The 10,147-nt window shown below is 40.6% G+C and overlaps 1 pseudogene; it reads left to right on the forward strand.

Annotated features, from left to right (window-relative positions):
- The first annotated feature begins 6,794 nt into the window (after positions 1-6,794).
- Positions 6,795-7,604, forward strand: LOC139748485 (uncharacterized; annotated as a pseudogene).
- Positions 7,605-10,147: the final 2,543 nt, after the last annotated feature.

Consider the following 10,147-nt stretch of genomic DNA (forward strand, 5'->3'; position numbering starts at 1 on the left):
GTCTGGAAGTCGAGAACATTATCTCGGAAAGCAAAGGTGGGTATGTTTGAAGGAATAGTGGTTCAAACAATGTTGTATGGTTGCGAGGCGTGGGCTATGGATAGAGTTGTGCGCAGGAGGGTGGATGTGTTGGAAATAAGCTATTTGAGGACAATATGTTGTGTGAGGTGGTTTGATCGAGTAAGTAATGTAAGGATAAGAGAGATGTGTAGAAATAAAACGAATGTGGTTAAGAGAGCAGAAGAGGGTGTTTTGAAATAGTTTGGTCACATGGAGAGAATGAGTGAGGAAAGATTGACCAAGAGGATATATGTGTCAGAGGTGGAGGGAACGAGGAGAAGTGGGAGATCAAATTGGAGGTGGAAAGATGGAGCGAAAAAGATTTTGAGTGATCGGGGCCTGAACATGCAGGAGGGTGAAAGGCGTGCAAGGAATAGAGTGAATTGGAACTATGTGGTATAACGGGGTCGACGTGCTGTCAATGGATTGAACTAGGGCATGTGAAGCGTCTGGAGTAAACCATGGAAAGTTGTGTGGGGCCTGGATGTGGAAAGGGAGCTGTGGTTTCGAGCATTATTGCATGACAGCTAGAGACTGAGTGTGAACGAATGTGGCCTTTGTTGTCTTTTCCTTGCGCTACCTCGCACACATGAGGGGGGAGGGGGATGGTATTCTATGTGTGGCGAGGTGGCGATGGGAATGAATAAAGGCAGACAATGTGAATTGTGTGCATGGGTATATATGTATGTGTCTGTGTGTGTATATATATGTGTACATTGAGATGCATAGGTATGTATATTTCTGTGTGTGGATGTGTATGTATATACATGTGTATGGGAGTGGGTTGGGCCATTTCTTTCGTCTGTTTCCTTGCGCTACCTCGCAAATGCGGGAGACAGCGACAAAGCAAAATAGATAAATAGATAAACAGATAAATATATATATATATATATATATATATATATATATATATATATATATATATATATATATATATATATATATATATATATATATATATATATATATGTGTGTGTGTGTGCAGATATCAATAAAATGGCAGGAGTGGATTATACGTACAAAAGGTGCTTATTAAAGAAAGAATACTGAATAGTGGTGAAAACTTTTGTATTTATTCCATTGAGAAAGTAGTAAATTGAATTACATCTGGAGGGCAATAACTTTTCAAGTAATAATGAAATTTGTTCTTCAAAATCAAACAGAAAATAAAAAAAAAATCATAAAAGCCTAATACGTTTGTGTTGCTTATCCAGGGCCATTTTTACTAAGTAATGTTGGGACGGCTCCACCCACTTTAATCACTTGAGTACATAGAATATATTATCGTCGATGTTAAAGAGTTTTCCCTTTTGATGTTATCCTTAAAATAAAGGCTAAGGAAAGTGAGATAGAGCTTAACGTTTAAGTCAGGATAGCTAAGGCATCCTTGATCATATAATCACTAGTCAGGTGTTAATATAGGTTAGGTTAGGTTCAGTATCCTTCATCAGGTCACCATTACCAAGGTGTTGTTATGTTGGGTCAGGCAACTTTAAACCAACTTTCAGTATCATCAACTCATACAGCTCTAAGTTCTAATAACCCAAATTTTTAAGAGTAGATAGGGTAGAAACTGATGGAAGCCATTTCTAACATTCTTGCATAACCTGACCTCTCGCCTTCCCAAAACATAGCCATCCCAGCTTGAATATTGTATTGCTTTGGTCGTCAACTAATTTGAAAAGGAAGACATTGAATGGAGAAATTACTCAGGTAATCTCCAAAGATGATTACTGGTCTGAGAAACAAATTCAGAGAGCAGATTAAGCGACTTAAATCCATTCAGCTTTAGGGAAAAGAAGTTTAAGAGATCCTATACAGGTATATGAAGTTATTGTAATGGCATCCCTTTAAGCTTGATATTTTTACTTCCTGTAACTAGTTCCAACAATTAAAATGATATTCAACATTGTGATTTAAGTGACTGGCCTTAGGATGCATTTGGATCTGTCAAAAACTGTATTTAGCAAATACTTCAACTTTCAACTGACCCATTCTATATTTTTATTCATTTCATCTCAGTTTTATCACCTTTCTGTTACTGTTTAATATCAACAGTAGCCCGTCTACGTAGTTGGGGCTCTGAAGCAAAGTAAACTTTTTCTAGTCTAGGTTAGGGTAGCATCTAAACCAAACCTAAATGACCTTACCTTAGAAATATGTTCAGGCAGTACCTTCTGAAAATATTTCTTAAGGTAAGGTCGTGGGGATTAGTTTAGGTGCTAACTAAACCTTGGCTAGAAAAAGTTTGCTTTAAAGCCACAACTACTTGAAAGGCCTACTTTAAGTGGTGATATTGAAATCCATTTGCTCCAGTGTGCCCCTCCGTCCGTTTGTTTTATGTCCATCTAAAGATGCATACGTTCAATTTTTGATGTAGATTGATTTCCTATCTTAGGTTCGTCTACGGAATTCTACATCTTCAGTTCAGCACACCATTGTGGTAATGAAGGGAAAGTCACCACATTTACAAGCCGAGTGCACGTAGCTTATCCCACCTCGTTAGAGAGAAAACTTACCTGTATTTGAATTAATGAACGGGAACAGAGAAGACAAAATTTTACTACACATTTATTATACAACTATATATAATTTATATTATATACATTGCCACATTTCCTGCACTTTCTATCCCAAAGTTGCTGAGGTCATAACCTTGTAGTTACCATTACCTTACAACTTTAAGGATGGTGGTCTACAACACCTCTAGATTGATGGAGAAAACGAAAAGTCTCGTTTTACTATTAAGACCACAGAAATGCGGAAATTCCACTTCATTACCACTAAATAATAGTTATTTTACTTGTTGATTTTGACGGCTAAGATTTTCATCCTCTGAGCGAAGCCATACAATAATCGTCCTTATCTACTCTAAGCACTGGATAGCCTCCTGATGATCAAGATTGCTGTTTTGGTTGTCCGTTTCCCTTGTTACTGCTGCGCTCACTGCACACCTTACATGAGTGCCTTCCACAGTATTAGGGACAGCTGCTGGGCCTCACTGTAGCTACTTCTGGGACGGTTGCCAATCTCCCTCGTATTCTCTCATGACCACAGCGCCAAACCGACTCCCGCCATCAGGCCGAGACGCACAAACATTTCTGACAAAATTGAAACAACCGCTTTCGCGTCAGTTTTGACACCAGGTGAATTTATACGACAATTACGTTCAAGATGCTTGGTTTTTCGTTCATGGATTGAACAGAAGCAACCAACGATGGTTGCTACTGCCCAATCCATGAAGTCCCCCCCACCACGGAAAGGTAACCAAGCTTCGGGGGGGATGGGTGTTTACCCTGACGCCAACGGAGAAACTCAATACAATATTTTTATTATAACTTTCCTTAATCTTGAAAAATGAATCAATCAGAGGGAACAATAGCCCCAGTCATATGAAGAATGGCTAACCGAATGTATATAGTTGTCAGTCCTTCTAACACTTGTATATTTTCGATCATTTGAGCATCCATCTATTCATCTCATATAAGTGTTGCTAGGACAGTTGTCTATTAGCGCAGAGATCTTTTCCTCGGTAAAGAAAGTGTAGCCGGACTCCGCCCTCATGAGGTTACTGCACGACAGGAAAGATCACCCTTTGGTAGGCTGTGCTATAGGCAGCACAGCTCCGTCAAAGATCTCACTCCATAAGTGAACTTATATAGATTCCTTTTTTAACATTTTGTCTTGTCTATAAGGAACTCATCAGTTCTTCTCCAGTGAAAGCAAAAAATCATCGAGAAATTCATTTGCTTCCTCAATATCAGGATCTTGTGGCTCTGTGTGGGGGACGGGGCTGGTGGGCTGTGTGTCTGGCTGTGTCTGGGGAGCGGGGCTGGTGGTGTCTATGACTGGCTGTGTCTGGGGAGCGGGGCTGGTGGTCTCTGTGACTGGCTGTGTCTGGAGAGCGGGGCTGGTGGTCTCTATGACTTGCTGTGTCTGGGAAGTGGGGCTGGTGGTTTCTGTGACTTGCTGTGTCTGGGAAGCGGGGCTGGTGGTCTCTGTGACTGGCTGTGTCTGCAGATCAGGGGAAGTCTTGGGTATAAATTTCAATATACTGTGAGCGATATCGTCTCTCAACCGATTCCTCTCGATCTTCTCTTGCACGGCCTTCATGATACGTTTGGGCGGCTTTCTCCATTTTCTTTGCATTTCAGTTGGTGATCCTGCGCCATCGAGCCACATGATACCAGAATAGTATCGTTCCTGTTTCCCAACGGGTCCAATCTTGGTGTCACACATGATGCCGAGTGAACCCAAATGGCGGCCGATGTTTACGTTGGAAGCCACGGGCTCGTTATGTATCTTGCAGTAACTTTCATACCGTTGCTGCAGCTCTTTCCTGCTGATAAGGTACCGCTTCATAGTAATAGTCTTTCCCTTCATTTGAACGAAGGTATTCATGAAACTAACAAAGGAAGCCTTTCCTTTGTAATCCCGTTTGTAGTAACAGAAAGCCATTGAAGACGTGGATTGGGTCAGGCGAAGTTACACAGACTAACAAGATAGTCCTATAATCAATGGTCCTGTATCAGCACTGAACTCGAAATACGTCAGAACGACAATTTGAACCCAGGGCTGGAGGGCCAATTGATGATATTCTCACGTCTTGCTCAACCAAGTAACCTCGGTTAGACCTTGTTTATATTTAAATATAGTAAAGCTGATATAGTGAAGCTTGATGATTCTATTTATGTGTAAGTTGCAATGTAGATTATATAAGGTCACATTTCAGATGGGTTCCTGACATACCAACTTACATTCTGATATATATATATATATATATATATATATATATATATATATATATATATATATATATATATATATATATATATATATATATATATATATATATATATATATATATATATATATATATATATATATATATATATATAAAGGCAAGATATGTCCAAAGTAGGATACCTATGAGGATGTAGTGAAGATAGATTTTCATTAAGATAGAGTTCAGTGCTGTTGAAAGTGACTTGACTACAAGGATGTAGTGAAGATGGCCTTTGACCAAAAGAACGTTAGTGATATTGAAAGTAAGATGATCATGAGGAAGTAGTGAAGATGGCTTTTAACAAGATAAAGGTCAATGATATTGAAAATAAGTACAAGGATGTAGTCAAGATAATCTTTGACCAAGATAAACGTCATTGATGATGAAAACAAGATGACTGTGAAGATGTAGTGAAAATAACCTTACACCACAGAAAAGCCATTGATATTCAAAATGATTGTGAGGATGTAGTGATGATGGCGTTTGACCTTGATAAATGCCTGTGATGTTGAAAATAACAACTTAATAAGCCAAAATAAAAAACTAATAATCAAATCAAATAATTAATTCAAAAACAAGGGTAAGCAACCAGAAATAAAAGGACCTAGAAAGTCCAACAAATAACACCTACTATATGTTTCAGCGGCGGACAAACGCTGGTTTTCACAAATTTCTGCTAAACGAATGGTTGTATCACTATGATATTTCGAAGGCGTTATAGAGAATCGGACGAGTGTGCGGTGCTCGTCTAACTCTCTCTCAACATCCTGAACACCCCCAGACCAACACATTCCCCCACCCACCCCAATATCGCAGTATCTGTCTCTCCATTATCGTCTTCATCCCCATATTTACACCATCCATTGTCTGTATTTGATTTTGTCGTATTCTAATTACGTACATAAACAATAGGTATGACAGTATGTATATAGGTATCATACATTAGTAATGATATGTAATACAGTTATTGTGTGTGGACGTGAAAACCAGAGTGCGTCAAACGACCATGAAAGCAACAGGTAATCCCATTGTTAATAACCGACGTGTCGACGGCGACCAGAAGGATGAAGTCAGTTTTGGTTTTGGACAACCAAATGAAATCGTTGATGGGTACTTCATGTCGTCTTTACGTTTTTAGATAAGAAATATATGCCTTAATATAATATCCACAATCCCCCATATCCCCTCCCTCCCTCTCTCTGAGGTATGAGGTACCACCATCACGAGGCTACAACACTAGCGACTGCCGAGGCTCGGTCATCATCAGCAACAATGTTGTCCTTTTGCCTCCGTGGATGCAGGACAGCGTTTGTTCTTCGTCTTGTCACGTTGTACAAACGTGAATGCATCCGCGGTAGAACGTACATAAGATTGAATAGGTGCGTAGACAATATATTCTGGTTCGAACACACATTATTACATTTATATACATATGAAATATGAAAGTAAAGCAGACTGTATTGTGTCGCAATGTCATATTAATTATCATAGTGAGGCGAGACTGATGTGTAACATAACATTAATTTTTATGCACACAGACCTTACGAGCGAGTTGGGCACATCTTGGGCATGGCTGTGTCAAGAGTGAGGGGCATAGTCAACACCACCACCACAGCCTCCCCTTCCACACCGGCACCACCAACACCTTCATCGGCTGTTTGTGATAACTTTATTCTCGGTGCAATATAGCGCCACATCCACAAGAAGTTTTCGGTAAAACAATATTTAACACTGAGAGTCATACCAGCCCACCTGAAAACACATGGTATCCTCCCGGAGGATACCACTGACACAACAGTTTGGTGGATCCTGCACACCATGGGATTTCAATACAGACTGTCACAGCGAAAGATGTATGTAAGGAGGGAATCGCTGGACGTTGTGTGTCGTCGGATTGACGCTCTCCGGGCTCTACAGCGCCACCGAGAGGAGGGAAGGAAGGTGGTATATGTGGATGAGACGTGGTTTACCGCCAGGATGGGCCACAGTAGGGAGTAGGTAGATACCACACAGGCTCCAAGCAACACCACGTACAGTCGTCAGGTACCACCTGGTGAAGAGGAGCGATTTGTAGTGGTCGCAGGTGGCACGGACGAAGGCTTTGTTGACGGCTCATACCTGTGCTACCCAGCCAAGACCAACCAGGGTGATTATCATGGAGAAATGAATGCTGAACTGTTCCTGCGATGGCTAACAACGCAGCTCCTTCCGTCACTGCCAGAGCCATCGGTACTTGTGCTAGACAATGCACCATACCACAGCCAGCTGACGGAGGAGAGTCGATACCCTACCACAGCCACCAGGAAGGCGGACCTCATCAGGTGGCTGGAGCAGCGCAAGATTTCCATCCCACCTGCTGCTGCCACTCGCCCTGAGCTGCTGGTCCTCTGCCAGCAGAACCGTCCACAGCCCCAGTATAAGATCGTCAACACCATCCGTATGTGGGGCCACCAGGTCATACTGTTGCCACCTGGCCACCCCGAGCTCAACGCCATCGAGCAAGTATGGGGATTTATGAAGTGTCATGTGCGCTCCACACTCCAGCGGTTTACCCGGACGGACCTAAAAGGCAAGATTGGAAGAAGCCAGGCAATTGGTACACAAGGACGTGTGGGCGGGAGCTGTTCACCACTCCAGTAAATTTGAAGAAGAATACTGGAGGACTGACAACATACACGAGGGAGTCGAACCCGTTATTATTAATATCACCAGTGATGATGAAGACGATGACGTTTTCTTTGATAGTGATTACGAATAGATTTGGTTTTCTCATGGTGTCATCATTTTATTCCTAATTTATACCAAATGGCGTCCGAGCTTCGTCTCTTCGATGTATATCAACTGACTGTTATATTCCTCTCTTGTGTCTCCACTGATGATGTGATTATTACACGAAAGTGAACTTGGGAACTTTTCGTGTTTCATTTTCCCAGTGGACTCATAGGAATATCTTGATCACGCGCAAAATTGTGATCCTTTCCACATATATATATATATATATATATATATTTTTTTCTTTCATACTATTCGCCATTTCCCGCATTAGCGAGGTAGCGTTAAGAACAGAGGACTGGGCCTTTAAGGAAATATCCTCACCTGGCCCCCTTCTCTGTTCCTTCTTTTGGAAAATTAAAAAAATGAGAGGGGAGGATTTCAAGCCACCCGCTCCCTTCCCTTTTAGTCGCCTTCTACGACACGCAGGGAATACGTGGGAAGTATTCTTTCTCCCCTATCCCCAGGGATAATATATATATATATATATATATATATATATATATATATATATATATATATATATATATATATATATATATATATATATATACATATATATATATATATATATATATATATATATATATATATATATATATATATATATATATATATATATATATATACATATATATATATATATATATATATATATATATATATATATATATATATATATATATATATATATATATATATATATTTCTTTCTTTCTTTTAAACTATCCGCCATTTCCCGCATTAGCGAGGTAGCGTTAAGAACAGAGGACTGGGCCTTTGTGGAATATCCTCACCTGGCCCCCCTCTGTTCCTTCTTTTGGAAAAAAAAAAAAAAAAAAAAAAAAAAAAATGAGAGAGGAGGATTTCCAGCCTCATGCACCCTCCCCTTTTAGTCGCCTTCTACGACACGCAGGGAATACGTGGGAAGTATTCTTCATCCCCTATCCCCTAATATATATATATATATATATATATATATATATATATATATATATATATATATATATATATATATATATTATTTTATTTTTTTATTATACTTTGTCGCTGTCTCCCGCGTTTGCGAGGTAGCGCAAGGAAACAGACGAAAGAAATGGCCCAACCCACCCCCATACACATGTATATACATACGTCCACACACGCAAATATACATACCTACACAGCTTTCCATGGTTTACCCCAGACGCTTCACATGCCCTGATTCAATCCACTGACAGCACGTCAACCACGGTATACCACATCGATCCAATTCACTCTATTCCTTGCCCTCCTTTCACCCTCCTGCATGTTCAGGCCCCGATCACACAAAATCTTTTTCACTCCATCTTTCCACCTCCAATTTGGTCTCCCACTTCTCCTCGTTCCCTCCACCTCCGACACATATATCCTCTTGGTCATTCTTTCCTCACTCATTCTCTCCATGTGCCTAAACCATTTCAAAACACACTCTTCTGCTTTCTCAACCACGCTCTTTTTATTTCCACACATCTCTCTTACCCTTACGTTACTTACTCGATCAAACCACCTCACACCACACATTGTCCTCAAACATCTCATTTCCAGCACATCCATCCTCCTGCGCACAACTCTATCCATAGCCCACGCCTCGCAACCATACAACATTGTTGGAACCACTATTCCTTCAAACATACCCATTTTTGCTTTCTGAGATAATGTTCTCGACTTCCACACATTCTTTAAGGCTCCCAGGATTTTCGCCCCCTCCCCCACCCTATGATCCACTTCCGCTTCCATGGTTCCATCCGCTGCCAGATCCACTCCCAGATATCTAAAACACTTTACTTCCTCCAGTTTTTCACCATTCAAACTTACCTTCCAATTGACTTGACCCTCAACCCTACTGTACCTAATTACCTTGCTCTTATTCACATTTACTCTTAACTTTCTTCTTTCACACACTTTACCAAACTCAGTCACCAGCTTCTGCAGTTTCTCACATGAATCAGCCACCAGCGCTGTATCATCAGCGAACAACAACTGACTCACTTCCCAAGCTCTCTCATCCCCAACAGACTTCATACTTGCTCCTCTTTCCAAAACTCTTGCATTCACCTCCCTAACAACCCCATCCATAAACAAATTAAACAACCATGGAGACATCACACACCCCTGCCGCAAACCTACATTCACTGAGAACCAATCACTTTCCTCTCTTCCTACACTTATACATGCCTTACATCCTCGATAAAAACTTTTCACTGCTTCTAACAACTTGCCTCCCACACCATATATTCTTAATACCTTCCACAGAGCATCTCTATCAACTCTATCATATGCCTTCTCCAGATCCATAAATGCTACATACAAATCCATTTGCTTTTCTAAGTATTTCTCACATACATTCTTCAAAGCAAACACCTGATCCACACATCCTCTACCACTTCTGAAACCACACTGCTCTTCCCCAATCTGATGCTCTGTACATGACTTCACCCTCTCAATCAATACCCTCCCATATAATTTACCAGGAATACTCAACAAACTTATACCTCTGTAATTTGAGCAC

This window comes from Panulirus ornatus, unplaced genomic scaffold (genome assembly GCF_036320965.1).
Source record: "Panulirus ornatus isolate Po-2019 unplaced genomic scaffold, ASM3632096v1 CTG_470_pilon, whole genome shotgun sequence".
Classification (NCBI taxonomy): Eukaryota; Metazoa; Arthropoda; class Malacostraca; order Decapoda; family Palinuridae; genus Panulirus; species Panulirus ornatus.